The following is a 21,196-nucleotide window of genomic DNA, read 5'->3' as shown; positions in this document are numbered from 1 at the left end:
TCCGCAGCTGTGCATAAAAATAGCAAATTAACTAATGCGCAAAAATTGCAATATTTAAAGAGTTCGTGTAAGGCAGACGCTTTAAATATTATTCAGTCCATTCCAATTTCAGATTCGAATTATGACATAGCATGGAATCTGTTGGTTGATCGCTATTGCAACAAAAAAGATTTGATCAATTCTATCATAAAGAAATTAATTTCTATACCTCAAACGAGTGATTCTACTTCGTCGCTTTTAAAATTTATCGATAAGGTGCATGAATGTTTACGATCCTTCGAAGCATTGGAGCAAAAGGTGGAAGAATTTTCAGACACTTTAATTGTTTATTTATTAGTTGAAAAGTTGGATAGAAATACTCGGTGTTGGTGGGAAAGGTCACTTAAAAAAGACGAGATAGGAACGGTTAACCCACCGGGCGGCTCGCATTCAAATCTATTTACGTCTCGAAAACTGCAGTAAAAATTTACAATTTTTTTTTCATTTAGTGTGAACCAAAATTGTCCTGAAATCGGCCTTTGTTAGATTTTCTTCCCCCCTTCTTGTAGGGCGATCAACAAGTCGTTTCACTTAAATGATGGTTTCCTACTGTCCTTTGATTACCGCCTAGAGGCGAGTAAGCAGATGGGCTGCTTTTGCCCTTACGGAGGAAGGAACACGTTTTGTGTCCATGCTTTGGTTAGACGAAAAAAGATATTTTTTTCTGGAAATCCAAAACAGAAAAGGAAGTTTTGTATTGCCTTGTTACTAATTTTGTGCATATTTCTAATCTTAATTGCTTATCAGAGTCGTGCCAAGATAATTTTTCACCTGAGGCAGAAAGGTCAATGCGCGTCCATATAAATATAAAAATAGCTACACTTGTATTAAGCAAAAGTAATTGTATTAAATCAAAATGTCGTAACTCTTACAGCATAATTATACCATAATTCTTAAAGTATTTTTAATCGTAGTTTTATAAATTCAGAGAAATAATGTAGCCAATTATTTATAATTTTCAAATGAAAACGTTAAAAGATTCGTTTTTGATAAATAAGAAATAACACTGAAATGCATATTGCGTTAATTTCCAGGTTTTCTTGCAATTTTTTTGGTTTGTTTTATTGATTATAAGTTTGACGAAGCTTATTTCCCCTAATAATTAAAGTAATTTTCGAATTCGCATAGCCAATTTGGCGCCTCTTCTAGTGATTCACATGAGCCCGGCTTTGTTGCTTTTTAAGTATAAATGTTATTGATTTTTATTGCGTTTCGGTATTTTAATGTACGTTTATAAAATGTTAATTTGTTTTTATATGCATATTTCAGTAATATAATCTTACGACTAGTGAAACAGTGTAGTTTAACTAATTTTCTGCTTTTGATTCATGTTATCGAGCTTTAACGCTAAGAAAAAATTTATAAGAGGCTTAAAATACCTAATTCCTATTGAAAGCTACATGTAATTGATAATTAAATTACTATTAAAATAACAAACACATGCTCAGTGTCAGTCATTTCGACATAATGTTTGTAATTCATTTTACCACAAATTTATTTCGTTTATCTTGTTTCATATTTATAAAAGATGAGTTTACCTTTATCGCATTTATTGGTTGATAGAAGTTATGAAATATTGAATATTTTGAAACAAATTTCAGTTATAATAACCTTATTAAAAATTTTCTACATATAGACAAGAAGTCACAGATACCTCTCAGTTTCCGAACTAAATTACATGGTACTGAAATTCGGTGCATTTTCATATGATTATTTTTCACAGAAAGAGTTACCTTACGTTAATCACAAAAGAACATTGTTTTAATTCTTAATTAAATATAGCACTTGTATTAAATTGCTAAAATTCATTGTTAGGAAAATCTCGCTCTAAAAAATTAGACACTTTTACCTTTCAAAGTGGAATTTTTGTGGTTTTCTCTGTGCATAATGTGGGCGCGAGTAAGTTTTTCTTAGAATGTGCTCCACGGAGGCATTCCTCCCTTTAGGCAGATAGCTCTCGCGTGCTTTGAAGGAAAAATAAAGCAAACCAAAACAAAAGCTTCAAAATTGGTGTTTAACATTTTTTTTTTGGGTTCAAATACGCAAATTACTTCTTGATCTCAATTCACATTATCAAATGTTATTATTTAAATAAATAAAAGCAAGCTGAGGATTTCCATTTAAATTGTTTGTTTTAAAATAAAAAATAAGAACAGTAAGTTTTGAATAAATCTTGTCAACATCAAGCAGGGACAGGAACATGCCAATGTAAAATTTAATATTAGGCCAAAAAGAAACGCTTTGACGTAGATTTTGGATAAACCTTAATCAAATTCGCAGGTAGTCAGAGACAGGCCTTTCTTCAGTAGAGAGAAAAAAATGTTTCTGAAGTATTTGTGTATTTATTACATAAATGTTTTAATGCTTCCATAGCACTGCTAATCGATAAAATTTATTTGATGAAAAGTAGGAAGTTTGCTTTTAAAATTCCGATTTTTCAACTTTTTCAGTGACATATGTGGCATCGAAAAACACGTCTGGCCAGGAGACAGATTAATGGCTGAAAAATTCTTAGAATTTAAAGAGGCATCGAACAAGAAAATTTAGGGATGGCGAAATTCTAAGAATTTACACTTGACAACGGCAAAAGTTTTAGAATGTAGAGAGCTACAGAATTTAGGCAGGGCAAAATATTTTAAATTTATAGAACATCGGTCAGTAGAATTAAGATCCCACAGCGATTGAACTGAGAAACAAATCGACCTGCTCCTCGATTATGCGGATGGACGCAGATTAACTTCTGAAAGCTCAGCGAAGCAAGAGCTATACATAATGCAGCTATTTACGATTTCTGCTATAATAAACTGAAATTTAATATAATAATTTAACACTATATATCAGTTTTCTAAAACATTATGATTCTTTTGAGAAATTTTCTTTAATTCCCCAGTACACTAAATAAAAAAAAAATAAAAATAAAATAAAATAAAAAAAAAAATCTGAAATGTTTCAAATTTTAAATTACGTCCAAAGGGGCGTTTTTTAACATTTTGTGTGTTACCTTTCTTTATTAAATATCATGTTCCTCGCACTTAAACCATAAGATCCAGTGCAACAGCAATATCGCAAAATAGTTTTAAAACGAGCATATCTTTAGAATTTCCGATACAGAGACTCACGCGCTGGAGATAAAAATGTTTTTTCTGCACAACGTTGCCATTGCTCGCTTTGAAATCCTTGAGTTTGTTAATCAAAAATTCGTCAAAGTTTTAAAAAATAGGAAATCGATCATAAAACAAATTTCAAATTTCAAATTTGGTCTTCCACATGCTCATATTCGTTGGAGGATTACGTTATTCAAAATTCGATGACTCTATGTACCGTTGTTTTATCACAATACGAGAAATATACATACATTTATGCAGATTTTTCATTATTTAATTTCTTCAAATATAATGCAGGACTCTAACATTTTGTGGCAACAGTTTGAAAAGTGAACCGACACTTATGAGTCCGACGCAAAATGCCAAAACGAAACTAATAGTCCTTCGGGATTCAAATCCCTTTGGACTAAAAAGAAGTATAATAGATTATATAATGATATATTACTAACAAAATGATGTCGATGACGCATTTAATTTTTATCTTTTTATTTATCTAAATAAACATGTCATTGAGTTTTCCATAACTTATAGTTTTGCAAATTAAAAATGTTCCATAATATAATATGTGATTATGGTATTATTGGTATGGTGCTATTCAAGGCAAAGCACACGAGGGTTATCTACCTAAATGGAGAGATGCTTTCGTGGAGGACTTTCTAAGGGAAACTGTCTCGTATACACGTTACACATGGGGAAAACCACGAAAACGAGCATGCAGCCAGCCCGTTCGCGGGATTCGAACCTCGGACCGAACTACCAGTGTTCAGCGTCTTTACCGCTCCGCCGCTGGTGGGTAATATATGATTATGAAAGCTGTGTAAAAGAAGAAAAATTCTTGCACATTCGTCAGGCAGCATACGATGGGCACCTGCTTGAGGAAAAGGATGCGTTTGTAGATGACTTTTTCAGAGAAACTGGTTTGATATATTCAACCTAAAATTCACCAAAATACCAAGCAACGAACGCATTCGCCGGAATTCAAACTTAGGCTAAACTACCAGTGTTCAGTTGCAAAAGAGAGTTAACAACATAAACAGGCAACATGTCTGAAATTAGTATTTATTGCATCCATCAGTGATATGATTTTCTGATATAATTTAATGGAATATCACTGTAAAAGAAATGGGAATCTTTTTTTTTTCTTTTTCCTTTTGTAAGGAGATTTTTTCCGCTTTGTTTTCAACATTTGGTTGAAATGCAAATTAAATAAATATTTACAAATGCAGAATATTGGATAGTTATTGATGATTTCGAGATTCAGTTTCTGAAATCCATTTCATGTGTCATTTCCTTAAAAAGGTGATACTGAAACTAACTTTCGAGGAGTAAAATGATTACTAGAAAAGAGTTTCCGATTTCTTTCATTCTTTTATTCCCATTATAAATTTGTCCCGCAGTTCTTAGAACATTCTTCTATCCGTAAGTGATGATTTGCTTTCCGAGAAAATTTTCTGAAAGGAATAAATTACTTAGTCTTCAAACCATGGGAAAATCTTGCCATCGCCGGTACTTAATTCCCTTCATTTACTGAGATAACCTGCTTTGTTATAAGTATGGTACTTGTTTTCTGATTTTTACTGAATTTGCATGCTCAAAGCTATCTAAATAAAGAAACGCTATTGTAAATATCAGAGTATGAGTACATATATGAAAGGGTTACATATTTTTCAGAATTCCCCTATGAGCTGTTTATTCTTAGGGCAGAAAGAGGAAAAAGCTTGCATACATCGCCATTCCCGGAAACTAGACAGTACCGAAAACATTACTAGACAGTCCGGTTTACCAGACAATAGAGTTTATCTGATTCCTAGTTGTAAAAGCTGACAGTTATAAATTGTTATGTTCATGGCGACCTTCAGAAGGCACTACTTCAAAAGTTCCGCTGCTATAAATTTTCAGACTGCAATTTTGTTCCTTTAAAGTTTCGAAAATACCTATTTTTTAAGTATTTTTCGGTACTTATATTAATATTGATACAAATAATATAGAAAGCACCAAACGTAGCTATGATGTATTTCAATTTGTCCTTAGTATTTTCTCACATATAGTATTAACACTTTGTCTACACGTTTCTAATGTTTCACCATAGTAAGCCTTCTCTTTCCGAATGTATTCAGTTCCTTTTCGCTTTCGTTTTCTGCTTCTTCTTTTTTTTTTTTAATTTTATTTATTTATTTATTTAATGTTACCATATCCTGAGTTTTACTCTAGCTATTAACTAGAGTATCTACTAGGTAGCATTCATTATAGTACATTCATTATATTCATATAGCTACTAGCTAGCATTCATTATAGTACAAAAACTAATATAGCTTGTCAATATCAACACATTTTTATCTTCAATAAAATCCACTAATTCGATTGATGCTGTAAAAATTATAATTTAATACTTTAGCCAATTATTCTGATTATAGTGATTTAAATTCGATTTTAGGCAACATACGCATTCTTTCAGAAAACGCGATATATTGAGCACCGCTGTTACAAGTAAATACTTTACATTCAACCGTTTCATAATATGTAAATGTAGCATAACTTCTTTTCGAGTGCTTGCACTGAGAGTCTCCTTCAAGTAAACTTTAATGGAACTTTATTTCATAAAAATTTAGAAGTATTATAAAAGCCTCAGAATTATTTCCATTGCAAAAATTTATGAATTATGCAGAAAAATATATAAGAAATACATCAATGAGAAACTATTATCGAATATACATTTCATGACAGTAGTAAAACATTTTTTCAGTACCGACGGTATTAAAAAGCTCAATATTGTGATAAGCTAAATAAAATAAAACGGCATTAAAAGTTTAATATTGTGATAAGTAAAAGTATACTAATCTATAACACTCATTTGATATTTTTGCCATTAGAACTATAATGTAATTCTAACCGTTAAAGTAACATTGTATTTGTATTAACTAAAATTATAATTGTAATTTCAATTAAATTTATCAGTACTTGTTGTTTCCTGCACCTTGAGGGAGACGCATTATTATTATTATTATTATTATTATTATTATTATTATTCTATTATATAAAATACTGTCCTCAGAAAAAAATGTCTCTAGACATAATTCTGCTCCAAAATTAATGGATGAGGTGAACAGAAATAATCTTGGAACAGCCTTTGGGCAAGTGCTGCGAGTATGCGAAATGTAAGACTGTAATTAAACTTCGAAAATCCTGGAGACTACACTTTCTTAGAATATTGCCATTCGACAAATTATAAGACCTTCCATTTATCTTTAAAGTTTAAGCTATCTGTTATTGTCTGAGAAAAGCTGGTTATTCATTGTAGTTAAAACTACAACTAATGCAGTTATAATTGTAATTGTGCCGCCCAGATGGTATAGTGGTTAGGGAAGCCTGACTGCGATACCGAAGGGCCTGGGTTCGAATCCCGGAGAAGCCATGGCTTTAACTGTTCGTCCTTTCATAGGAGGCGATGATCCCACATATTAGATGCCTCCATAATAAAGTGACTGCAACTTCTGGCCTTGTATAGACTAATGGAATGTGTTGCACTGTAACTGTTCACAATCTGCCTTTGGGGAAAAAATAATAATAATAATTGTAATACAATGATTGTTCGAATTACAATATAACTTTAAAAGCAATTAGATTTTTCGCTGAGCAGAGTAATAAGTCGTCTTTTGAATACTACTAGTTCAAATCGGATGCCCATTTTGGCAAACAATCTAAATGTTTAGATAGCTCCGTGGATTTCCTTATGTGTAACATGAATACAAATCATTTTATTTTAGAAAGTTCTCTATGAGTACATCATTCTTCTTAAACGTTTCGTTGCATTCAATTAAGTAAAGATCTTTTTCTGCTTTTATTAACGGGTGATGTGAACATGAGCCAGTTTCCCTTAGAAAGTCCTCCACAGAAGCATCTTTGCAGTCTTTACCGTAATCCAAATAATATGACAATCACAGGTGCATAAGAAAATTGTACTTTTATTTGTTCTTACGTGAAACAATGATGGAAAATAGTTCATGCAAGTACTTTCACTTGTAACTGAATAATGCATTTTAACTATTTATGGAAAATGTGTGTTATGTTGAATAAAAGACCAATTCGTAAATTTTTTTTTCCAATGGCAGGTAGTAGCCGTTTATAGACATTGATCACTACTAAGGCCGGTCATGTTATTAAGGAGGGAACTAATACGTGGACCACCGTTGCCACCTATGAAGAGGACGAAGAAATTACATTCATGCCCTATCCGGGATTCGAACCCAGGCTCTTCGGTATGGCAACCAGAGTCACGAACCGCTTTACTGTCTGGGCGGTAATTCATAATAAATGGATTTAGTAAAATGTCTAATACACACAGCAATTAAGCATACTGATTGCTGATCAGAATCCTTTTTTACCAGCTAAAGCAATAGGTTGGATAAAATTATGAGGCTTAGTTTAGTCCTTGATGATCTCCTTTCTGAAAAGAGACCCACCAGCGGCCGAGCGGTAAAGTCGCTGAACACTGGTAGTTCGGTCCGAGGTTCGAATCTCGCGAACGGGCTGGCTGTTTTCGTGGTTTTCCCCATGTGTAACGTGTATACGAGCCAGTTTCCCTTAGAAAGTCCTCCACGAAGGCATCCCTCCTCATAGGCAGATAGCCCTAGTGTGCTTTGCCATAATTAAATAAACCAAACCAAACCTTTCTGAAAAGAAAAGGATAAATGTAATTTTTATGATTTATTTCTTGTGTAATGTAAACAAGACAAGCGTCCCATAACAAATCCTTTGCGAAAACATCCCTTTGCACTGGCATAAACTCTTTGCTTGCTTTCCCTTAATCTTGTAATTTAAGTTCACATGTATATCGAAAATCATAAACATACATATTTGCTTACTAACGTTATAGGCATTTCGGTCTATATAAAATATTTTCTTTAAATAAACTCCTATTTATGCTGGTACCACAAACTACAATATATGTAAGATGATTCAGAAGACATGACAGAAGATATTAATATTTTTCTTATAGGTGATTATCCCGTTGTATTATTTAAAAACTCATTATCCAAAATGCAGAAACATTTCGAATATAATATTATTGACTGTAATTTTCAAAAATTATCACGATTTCCTTAGCCTATTTCACTGAAATTATAAGGGGCAGTTGTTTTTCTGATTAAATAGTTACAATCATCTGCTGCGCAATTTTAATTAAGAGGTCATTACAATTGCATTGTAATTTTTATTAGAATATAATTACAGTTATACTGTTTATTCAATTAGATTTCACAATTAAAATGCAATTATAATTAAAATGCATATGAGTAAATTGTATATGTAATTAAAAATTGTTACATTGTAATTGCAAGATAATTGCATAATATTATTCCAATTACTATGTGTTTTCAATTGCATTCTGCAATTACCTTTGCAATTAAGATCATGATTTTCCTGGGCTACGTAACTGCTTTTATCAGAAACAATTGCTATCCTAATTACATTATTATAATTACTTACTGGAGTTACAATGACAGTCTAATTGTAATTAGATTATATGATTGCAGTTGCATTGAATATGAAATTGGATTTCACAAATATAGAGTAATTGTAATTTAAATGAAATTACGTAAATTGTAATTGTAATTAAAAAAACAGCTACTCTTTAACTATAACTACTTAGTAATTGCATAATTTTATTACAATTGCATACTACACTTAGAATTACAATTATCATCATAATTTCACTATGTTAAGTAATTCTAATTATCAGAGACAATTACTTTCCTAATTACGTAGTTATAATTACCAACTGCAATTGCAGTTAAAATTACGTTATAATTCGCTAATATTACCGTAGTTGTGATTAGATGCAATAAAATTTTTAATTGTAATTAGATTATATAATTATAATGTTTGTGATTGCATTGTAATTGTAAGACTTAAGAATTAAAATGCAATTACATACATTATTGTTGCATTTAAAAAGTACTTACTTTCTAATTGTAATTGCGAAGCTAATTACAATTGCAATATAATTGAAATCACATATTTCAAAATATTGTTGCAGTTTCTTGCAATTTTAATTTTAATTCCAATTACATTTTGCCAAACTGCATCTAAAATTTGGAGAATAATTAGGCTGGAAAATGAAAATTCTCTTTACATTTATATATAAACATTTAAGTTTACTATAGCTGGTATAAGCACAGAACAGCTGGAACAGCTGGAAGTTTTGAACGAGCTATTTATTTCGAACTGTTATTCAAAACCTAACGATAAAACACATTTGCCCCTAGCGAATAGATAGATTCCTCTCCTCAATTACCTCACGCAGAGAAAAATTATCACCTGTCAGTTTACATTAAGAGCAGTGAGGGGAGGGCATTCTGAGACAGGCCGTATATATGCTGCTTTGCCGTTTCGTGCCAAAATTTAGGTTTACGTATATATGCTGCCTTGCCGCCATGAGGACCAAAATATTTGGACGCATATATGCTGCCTTGCCGCTATGAGAGCCATTATTTTCGAACGCATATATACGGCCTTGCCGCTTGGAGGGTTAAACAACTGACATGTTTTTTGAAGGAACACGCTCGCACCCTATCACATTACAAACCTTCGCATGGGGGAATCGAAACGTTCATTTAATACCAAAGCTCTTACATCACTTTCGGAAAATTCAAAAAATTGTCCTTATTGTAAAGCTGATCATTTATTGTTGAAATGTGCGCAATTCTTAAATCTAACAGTCAAGAAACGATTTGAATTTGTAAAGACAAAAAAACTATGTTTCAATTGTTTATCTTCGGTCCACACAATCAAGGACTGTAAAAGTTCCAATACATGCAGAAAATGTCAGAAATTTCACAATTCGCTCTTACATTTTGATCGAAATGAAGAAAATTTCGATAAAGCAAATGGCACATCGAATCAAATCACAAACAAGACTAATAAATTAAGCAGTAATCTTTCTCCAAATGCTGATACGTTTACTCCAATGGCAAGCAGCCAAAAGGTTAGTGACACTAATGAAACCAACCAAGCAAAGTCTATTAACGGTACTGCGTTGAATATTTCCAGTTCTTTTAATAAACAAGTTCTACTTTCAACTGCAATTATTTTCGTTAAGGGTAATGATGGAAAATTTATCTCGTTGAGAGCCTTGCTGGATTCCGGTTCTCAAAATAATTTCATTACTAAAGAAGGTGCTGAGTTATTGAATTTGAAGAAAAGAAAAATAAACGCTTCTATTTCAGGTATCAATGGTACAGTTATGGGTGTTAAGGAAAAAGCTATAGCAACCATCGCTAACGCTACTAGAGATTTTATTCGTACCTTACAATGTTTTGTTGTTCCAAAAATAACTCGCGTAACGCCTGCTAGATATATAAACATTCCTGATGTTAAGCAGTTGCAACTCATTGGTTTAGCTGATCCAGAGTTTTATAAACCTGGTCAAATACATGTTTTATTATCTAACGAAATATTTTTTGATTTACTGGGAACAAATAGAATAAATATGCAAGACCTGATTCTCCATCAGTCAGTTTTTGGATACATCGTTAGCGGGTCAGTACGCATACCGCAGCAAGGCAGTGTTGATAATTTTTGTGGGTTTGTGGAAAATGGGGATAATTTATCTGACAACATGAGAAGGTTTTGGGAAATTGAAGGTATTAATGAAGCAAAAAAAGTGAAAAGTCAGGAAGAGGAATTTTGTGAACAGCACTTTCTTCGTACACACACGAGGCAAGATGATGGCAGATATGTAGTGGAAATGCCAATTAAGGAGGAAGGACTTAGCCTTTTAGGGGAATCGAGAGAAAACGCTAGCAAAAGACTGAATTATCTACTTAAACGCTTCACTCGCAATCCCGCAATGAAACACTTATACGAAGATTTCATTAAGGAATATAATAAATTAGGCAATTCCGAAGAAATTGATGAAGGGGATAGCTCTAGTTTCTCATATTATCTTCCTCACCATGGGGTTTTCAGGCCCGAGAAACCTAGCACTAAACTTAGGGTAGTGTTCGATGCCACTGCTCCTACGACTACTGGAATTTCGTTAAACGATATTCTACTGAATGGAGGGTTAGTTCAAGACGAACTATTTGATATTATTTGCAGATTTCGAACGCATAAAATTGCCTTCACAGCAGACATTGTAAAAATGTATCGTCAGATTTTGATTAAAGAACATCAAACAGATTTATTACGCATCTTATGGAAGAGTAGTGAAGAAGAACCAGTTAAGGTCTATAGACTGAAGACTATAATTTACGGTACTTCCAACGCACCATATCTAGCAACACGCACACTTAATCAATTAGCAGAAGACAAGAAAAACAATTTTTCGTTAGCAGCGCCAATAGTACAAAGGGATTTTTATGTCGATGACGTACTCACAGGAGCCCATACTCTAATAGAGGCTAAAGAATTACAGTCGCAATTGATTAACCTATTATCACGTGGAGGAATGCGTCTGCACAGATGGTGTGCTAATCATCCTGATCTTTTGCAGTTTCCGGATGGACAAGAGGAATATTCTTTCAGTAATTTCGATGACGATCAGAGCATCAAAACTTTAGGATTATTATGGAATCCAAAGATAGATTGTTTTTCGTACAAATCAACGATCAAGAAACCAACTACTTACACAAAGAGAACAGTGTTGTCTGATATTGCTCGCATTTATGATCCATTAGGACTGCTTGGTCCAGGCATAACAAAAGCAAAAATCTTCATCCAAAGACTTTGGTTATTGAAGCTTGATTGGAACGATCCGCTACCCGAAAGGATAATTAAGGATTGGCAACTTTTTATTGATTCAATGCAATCTATCAACAGTTTGAAAGTCAGTAGATATGTTTTACAGGATAGTTTTTCTGATATACAAATTCATGGATTTTCAGATGCATCAGAACACGCATACGGAGTAGCCATCTATTTACGCTGTAGAAGTGACAATAATTTATCTTCACATTTGCTTTGCAGCAAGTCCAGAGTAGCTCCACTAAAACCGCTGACAGTACCTCGACTGGAACTCTGCGCAGCTGTACTGCTAGCACAGCTTGTTGCAAGGGTGATGCCTTTATTGAAATTGGACATCAGTAAAATATGTCTGTGGTGTGACTCAACCATAGTGTTAGCATGGCTTCAGAATCCTCCGCATGTACTAAAAACTTTTGTTGCTAATCGAGTGTTGCAGATCCAAGACCTAACACAGACATGCCAGTGGAATTATGTGCGTTCAGAGGAGAACCCAGCAGACCTTATTTCCCGAGGACTGAATTTTGACAAGCTGCATGATGCTGATCTGTGGTGGAAGGGTCCTCCATTCTTGAGTGAGGGTGTCATACCTAACAAGAACATTGACTTTGAACAATTAGAAAAAACAGAGACATTTTCTAATGAACTGAGAAAAAGAACTGACATTGCTTGTTTATGCACTTTGCCTTCAAAATTTATTGATAATGTCCTAGATATCACTAACAATTACTTAAAATTATTACGTATTGTTAGTTATATTTTCAGGTTCATTTGGAACTCTAAGTGTGCAAAACAGAAAGGAGCACAGAGAAGAACAGGAGGAGTAAGTTCAAAGGAGTTAAATGAGGCAGAATCCTTTTTAGTAAGAGAGGTTCAAAAATGTAGTTTTTATTCAGATTACAACTCCCTCGCACAAGGTAAACCCATTAATAATAAAAGTAATTTACTTTCTTTGAACCCTTTTTTGGATGCAAATAATGTAATGAGAGTAGGAGGCCGATTACAAGGGGCCAATGTAATGTTTTCACAAAAACATAAAATAATTTTGCCTGTTAAATGCAAACTAACTAAGCTGATTGCTGAGCATTATCATCGGAAATATTTACACGTAGGTTCGCAAGCATTATTGTGTTTTATGAGACAGAAATTTTGGCCATTACAAGGTAGGAATTTAACTAGAAAGATTACCCATGAATGTATAATTTGTAGTAAAAATAAACCAGTCACTATCGAACAAATTATGGGGTCATTACCTGCAGAGCGCGTAAATCCGAGCTCACCCTTTAATCATGTCGGCACCGATTTTTGCGGTCCATTTTTTATTAGGTACAAGGGACAGAGGAAAGGAACTCTTCATAAGGTATATTTAGCTCTTTTCATTTGCCTTATAACAAAGGCAGTGCATCTCGAACTAGTGAGTGATCTCACCACTGACGCATTTATTGTGACCTTAAAGAGATTTATTGCTAGGCGCGGAAAATGCTCAATCATTTTCTCAGACAATGCAAAAAACTTCGTTGGCGCAAATGCCGAATTGCAAAGAATTAACAATTTAATTAGAAATCCTGACAAAAAATTAGCAGATTATTTAGGTGAAGAAGGAATAGTATGGAAGTTTATTCCCCCACGGACACCTAATTTTGGTGGACTATGGAAATCTGGAATAAAATCCGCGAAATATCACTTAAAGCGGATTGTAGGTAATGCAAGGTTGACTTTCGAGGAGTTATTAACTGTAGTAACTCAGATAGAGTCTGTTTTAAATTCTCGCCCTATTACTCCCTTATCTTCCGATGTAAATGATTTAGAGGCATTAACACCAGGTCATTTTCTCATTGGAAGACCCTTGAATGCTATAGTAGAACCCGAATTAATTGATATACCTGAAAACAGACTCTCAAGATGGAAACGAACTACCAGATTTGTCCAGTTGATATGGAATCGTTGGCATAGGGACTATTTAAACACACTACAACAGCGTTCAAAATGGAAGGTAGAACAAACGAATATTAAAATAGGTATGTTAGTACTAGTTAAGGAGGATGAGCTTCCTGTCTGTAGATGGGTGTTAGGGCGCATTACAAGAATTTTTCCTGGAGTTGACGGTAAGTAGTAGAGATACAGACAGCAAAGGGCATCATTAAGCGTGGAATTACAAAAATTGCAATTTTACCCCAAGAAGAAGCTTCCTAAGTTAGTTAAGTGTTAGCTTATTATTATAAAACTTGTATTATACATTGTATTGTGTATAAAATTTTTATTGAAAATTGAATATTATTATATTGAATTAAGAGATGTTATTCGTATTGCATTATTGTATAAGGTAGTAATTGTACAATTTTGTAGGTTATTATGAGTATTATCGCACGAAATTATTGAAGTAACCCTTCAATGCCGGGGGGTATGTTAAGTCATTAAGACTAACTGTAAGATTACGTCATTTTTTCTCTTCTTGGCGCCTTGCATGGCGCAGATGTTCATTACAGCAACCCTGTAAACGCTTACTCAGTTTTATTTTTTATTGCTGTTGTTGTTAGTAGTAAGTCATCGCTTGAAAGATGGCACGCATTTGATTAAAGTTGTCGAATAAAATATTTAGTACAGTCCACTTCTAGTTAATTTGAAATTTTTGTATAACAACGCACGCATCGCATGAACACGGCCCATGCCACGTTAAATCAGTACCGCAACCCAAATAATGTTAACATCGAAAACCATGTAAGAGATTACATTGCTACTAATAGTCGCAGCGTGGGAAACCTTATCACACCCCGACAAGTAAAAGATTATCTTGATATTTTGAACCCAAAGAAAGCGGTATCTTGATATTTTGAACCCAAAGAAAGCGGCCGGTTATGACGGGATTGGTAACAAAGCGGTCAAGAACCTGAACAGGAAAGGGATAATCCTCATTACAAAAATTTTTAACGCCTGCTTAAATTTGAACTATTTCCCTCGTATCTGTAAACACGCTACCATTATCGTCATAAGAAAACCAGGAAAAGACGGGTCAACTACGCGCTGCTATAGACCAATCAGCTTGCTCCCTACTCTTGCTAAATTATTTGAACGTATTATTGTAAATCGAGTTAATAACTTCATTGAAAGTCACAACTTGCTAAAGAATTACCAGTTTGGCTTCAGACCAGGTCATTCTACAGTACACCAAATCACAAGAATTACAGAAATTATCGGACAACATCTAAATAAGAAAGAGACTGTTGCTACCCTATTTTTAGACATCGAAAAGGCTTTTGACAAGGTTTGGCATGCTGGCCTCCTTGTCAAAATGATAAATTATCAATTTCCTCCTGACCTTATTACCCCAATATTCAGCTACCTAGACAGTAGAGCTTTTCAGGTTAAAATTAAAGATACATGATCAAGAAATTTATTCAGGCCGGTTTACCGCAAGGAAGTTTACTTTCGCCAATATTATTTTGTCTATACATCAACGATATGCCAAATATCCCAGATAATACTTTTGCCTGCTATGCGGATGACACCGCAATCATGTGCAATTCTGTTAGCCCCATCAAAGCAAGAGATAAGCTTCAAAATGCTATTAATATCCTCACCAAGTGGTTTTACGCTTGGAAGATCAAAACCAATGCAACTAAGTCATATTTTTTAGATACAACCTCAAAGGAGTAAACAACATAACACTAGATGGCACCACAGTACCCACAGTTAAAAATGTTAAATACTTGGGTGTAATTCTTAACGATAAGCTTACATTCAAGCCGCATATTATGTATACTTGTGAAAAAGCTCACAAAGCTTTTAAGGCTATCTATGCCTTAATAGGGAGACATTCAAAATTACAACTAAGTACTAAGAGAATTCTCTATCTTCAAACAATAAGACCGATTTTATTGTACGCCCGCAATTCAAATAGTTTGACACAAAATAGTTTTTGCGAAAGACCAGTAGAGTACGCGCCATTATTTTTAAGCCCAGGCGGTTAAGCCCACATTTACAGTACCTTTCTTGTTTGAAGCATGAATACTGAGAATTGCGGTAATCCTGACATCTATAGGTACTGTAGGCCTATTTCCGTTAATCATAATTTTGCTTCCTTAACTCAAACGTCCAAGGGCAAGTTTGCGTTTGGTTAAAATTATGATTATTTTGTGTTTCTCTCGCTATAAGATTTGGAAATATAGTCTTGACCTTTCAGTAGGTTTTTTTTTTCGATTTCACTAGTATCTTGGGATGGAGGTTTAGTAGAATTCGCATCATGTTTAGCTGTTGTGGTTTCTTGAAGCGATTATCAGATTCGCGATTTTTGATGAAGTCCTGAAGTTTATTTCTTGAACCCAAGATAGTCGAATGAATAGTCAGAGCCATCCTTTTTATTGTCGCTGCAAATCTTTTATGGTCCTTTGCTAACTTCCGAAAAGAAATAAAGCGAAAATAGCACTAATAACAGAAAAAGTTCAGCAGAGCGGAAAATCTTGCGTTACACGTTGACGGTCGCCAACCTCGTACAACGACAAATCGCTCACTGAAATGAAAACTCCGAAAATTTGAAATTCTATTCAAGGAGCAGCACTTATAGAAATATTGTGTATAGATTTCTTTTCGATGAGAAGTTATCAGTCGCCTTAAACTAAAAATTAGCCAGCCTCGATATATTAATAAAAAAAAATCTGAAACCTTTTCGATTTTATGTCACGCCCGAGAGCATTTGGGTAACACCCCTTTAGGCTAAACATATTTAAAACATCATATGTATAGAATTCCCGATAGGCAGTCTCGCGCTCTGGTGTAAAATTGTCTTTTTTAACCGAACAGAGTTGTCATTGTTCGTTTTGAAATCGTTGAGTTTATTAATGAAAAATTCGTTAGAGTTTACAAAATGTGAAATAGAAAAAAAGGGAAATCCCAAATTCCAAACTCGGACTTCCACATGCCCATATTCGGGTGGAGAACTGCGTTATTCAAAATTTGATGGGTCAAAGTATCGTTGCTTTTTCATAATGCGAGAAGCATACGTACATACATGTTTGTGTGGTGTTAACTTTGTGTTTTATTTTTATTTCATGTACAACATGACTACGAACCAAACAGTCTCAAACGTTCTTCACGAAGGAATCCTTCCCGAATTTAGAACCAATAATGGATGAGTGTAAGTAGTAGTAATATATACCAAATGCTGCTAATACTTAAGAGAGAAATGTTTCAAAGAATTCGTACGTTTTAATAAAATGCACCAATAATATAGCTTTTTCTTTCTTCAGAGAATAAAATTCTTCAGAAAGGGAAGTTATTTTTTTGTCATACGGTACATTACCTTCATTGCATAAGGGTTTCAAAAATACTTGTATTGAAAGGGATATTTAGAAGTAAATATTGTGTAATTACTTATGAACGTTTCTAGCTATATTTTCAATGATGGTCTAGAGAGTTTGAATCTTGTCGACGATTCTTGGCGTTATTAATCATCATTTCAATAAAAATTGCTATTAGCTAATTGAAATGCCGAAATTTGTCTCCAAATTAAATATCAGCAAATTCTATTGTTGTTATTGTTGTCTTCTCCATATTATATGGAACAATGGTTGCCACAGCCTACTCCGAAGACAGGTTAGACTTCTATCCCCCCCCAATTTTAAGGGAGAGCACCCTGTGGAAGGGATCTAAGGTCTCCAATCCCTTTTTCCTTCCACCAACCAAATAACGGCTCACCACATATTTAGAGTGCCGCCATGCCGTACCGACACCCTAGCAAATTCAATTAGAAATACCAATTTATATTTGTGGAAAATAAATGATAATCTGTAGTGTTATTTAACTCGTATTCTGGTTAGCGTTACATAAGTTCCATAATAAAGCATAACTCGGTATCTGGCCTAACTTTATTTTTTGTTAATGCTTCCAAATTCTCAAATTGCTTATTGTTTGTAAATTGAAAAACCGTGCTGCTTTAAGCGTACATCTTTGGGAAAATGTCAAAGTTATAGGTTTTTGTTATAACTTCCGTCAATTTTAAATTTATTCATGGACCTTATAAGAAATAAACTCGCCCAAACGGGTTTTCTCCCTCGTCTGAGGCGTTGCCGGCTGTCACCTTGATCACATCCGGAGGAGTAGGGACGACTTGCAGAAATTTAACATTGGTAGCCTATTGCAGCGTGTATAATTGTCAAGAAAAAGCTGGTTGTAACGCTTCATTTCACAAATTAGAATTTCTACATATTTTTATTTTTGTAAATTTAGCATATTTATCAAGCATAATTAACGTTCCAAATAATTATAAAGCTATTGCATGCTTTCAGGGCTGGATATTTTTTCAGCTTTTCCTATTCTGTAAGGAAATTTGTAACTACTTCTTTTAGAAAATAATATTTTAAATCTGAACTAATAGAAAATTTCAAACAAGCAATTTTCTCTTGCAATTTTTATGCTTTTTATTGGTGTAAATAAGTAAAAAATATTAAAATATTTCGAAACGAATTTTTGAAAGTTTTTTTAAATTCTAAATTGCATTGCTTTTTTAAAATTATAGATGAATATTATAGCACAATTTCTATAAAGGAATTTTATTTCAATTATATATCATAATACATCATAGTGATAAACACTTTTGACTCCTTAATAATTTTTGTACATTTATTTCTAATATTAAAATTGTATTTAACCGTAGTAATTAATTTTGCATGTATTTTATAGTGATTATTTTCTTGATTTATTTTTAGTTCTGCATCAGATTTTTTTCATTTACTGTTAATTTAATTTATTAGCCCAAAAGGGCGGTAGACTGGAAAGGCTGTTAGTTTCGAAGCGGCATTTTGCGCTGTTTTACTATAAGTGTCCGTATCTCCTTGCAAATTGTTGTTACCAAATATTATCGCCCTGTATTATATCTAAAAAAATTAAATAATGAAGAATCTGCATGAATACATGTATGTTTCTTGCACTGTGACAAAAGCGACAGTATCTAGAGCCATCATACTTTGAATAATGTAGTACTTCACCCGAACATGGACATCTGGACGGCCGAATTTCTAATTTGTTTTAATCTATTTCATATTTTGTAAAACTTTAAGGAATTTCTGATTAACAAACTCAACGAGTTCAGAGAGAGCACTGTACGAAAATAACAGTTTTATCTCCAGTGCAAAAATTTGTAAAGATATGCTGTTTTCAAATGTATATGTTTTACGGGCGAAGAACATGGTATTCAATAAATATAGGTAACACACAAAACGTTAAAAAAAAGTTCCTTTTGGGCGTAATATAAAATCTGAGTGCTTCTAGATTTTATTTTACCTTCATTGCACTTAAAAAATTTTATGCTCCGAATTATATAAATTACTAAATATTCCACATTAATGTTAATAAGCTAATGATGCTATAATCAAATAAATGATTGTTTTGTAATGTTATTATAGTTTTGAAAATTACTGCCAGAAAATGGTCATTAAGATAAAAAAAAGTTATCAGATCTTGTTTAATTTTACCTTATTTATTTCAAATCATCACGTACTATCAATTTTATTTAATTTTACGTTATTTGAACGCAAAACTAAGTTCATAAATTTTGTGCCTAGTTTTTTGCCGTTTTACCAAAGTAAAGATGTTTGTACAAGAATTGTGCGTGAAAAAAATGCGCGAAATGCAGTAAAAGGTGCTTTAATGAGATATGTTAAATCCTATTTGGAAACAATTGTGGCTTTCATAATCTCATGACTATACAACGTATCACATTTAATAATTAAAAAGAGTTATGTGATGCAAACGCCATAGATTTTAGTGTTAAAGTAAACCAGATCGTCGCTACTCTTTCTTGCCGACATGTCAGTGGCGCGCGCCCCGCCTACTGGGTTAGTCTATCTCTTATAAGGTCCATGAATTAGTTGAATTGTCTCATTCATGTTCAAATAAAAAAAAAACCGAGTTATAACTCGGATACATTTGGAAGGAAAACAAATATCGAGCTAAAATTTATAAGGTATTTTCTCCAATTCAAGGAATACGGTTCTTACACTCGGTGCGTATTCGAGAGGTACAAAGTTCGAGACCCGGCCCGGGCATTGTTCATTTTTCATGTATCTCCAGCACAAGTAAACCAAAGTCTCTGCGTTGACACCCGAATTTAAAAAAATGAGATGGATGATTATTCTTCACCACCAACAGTTGGCGACTGGGTCTCTTATTCCCCAGTCGCACTTTAAAAGGGGGAATATATAAGGTATTTTCTCCCTCCCTTCTGAATCCTAAAGTGTCAAATAACTAAGTACTAATAAATTTACGAAACACTCTAAAGAATTATTTAAATCTAATAGTTTAATTTGGAATAAACTTATAATATTTGAAAATTAAATATAAACATAATATTAAAATAAGTGGCGCGCAATTTACTTTAGAAAAATTGGAATACGAAGGCAAAAATTCTCACAAATTCGTTTTGATTATTTGAATTAAAAAGTCATTTAAAAAAATGTCTGCAAAGAATGCAAGATTAAATTTTCACGATTATCGAGGAAATTCCCTAAAAAAACTGGAAATTTAAAACATTTTATGCAGTTTCAATTACTGGTGCATATATATAACTTTCTGTATTCGGCACATATCTTGATTAAGTTTCGAGTAATATATAGTATAGATGTTAGTATACAAACTATAAGTTGCCAAAAAGGAGATAAGAAATATCATTTTTAGCAACCAATTCTTTGGAGATGATATCATAGGAAGAAAAACTAATTTCACTGGCTAAATTCGACGGAGGGTAGGAGTTACCTTAAGTATATTCACGTGCAGCGACGCCCGCTCTTCAAATAGTTCGAGACAAAATAATAGCCGTTTTTGCGAAAGACCAGTATAGTACACACGATTAAATTTTTAATGCCGTTTCCTAAAAAAGCTGAGCGGCTCAAGGGATTAAGCCCACATTTACAGTACCTTTTTTGTCTGAAGCATGAATACGGAGAATTGCAGTATTCCTGACATCTATAAGCACTGTAGGTCTGTTTCCGTTAATTTTAATTCTGCTTCCTTAACTCGAACTTCTAAGGGCAAGTTTGCTTTAAAAATATAATTATTTTGTGTTTGTCCGGCTAGAAGCTTTGGAAATATAGTCTTGACCTTTCAGTAGGTTTTTTTTTTCGATTTCACTAGTATCTTGGGATGGAGGTTTAGTAGAATTCGCATCATGTTTAGCTGTTGTGGTTTCTTGAAGCGATTATCAGATTCGCGATTTTTGATGAAGTCCTGAAGTTTATTTCTCGAAAGCAAGTTAGTCGAATAGTCAGAGCCATCCTTTTTATTGTCTCTGCAAATCTATCTCGTGGGCCTTTGCTAGCTGACGA

Source organism: Stegodyphus dumicola, chromosome 1 (assembly GCF_044657685.1).
Source record: "Stegodyphus dumicola isolate Sdum_Otavi_A_Nest chromosome 1, ASM4465768v1".
Lineage (NCBI taxonomy): Eukaryota > Metazoa > Arthropoda > Arachnida > Araneae > Eresidae > Stegodyphus > Stegodyphus dumicola.
Note: the sequence above shows the minus strand (reverse complement) of the source record.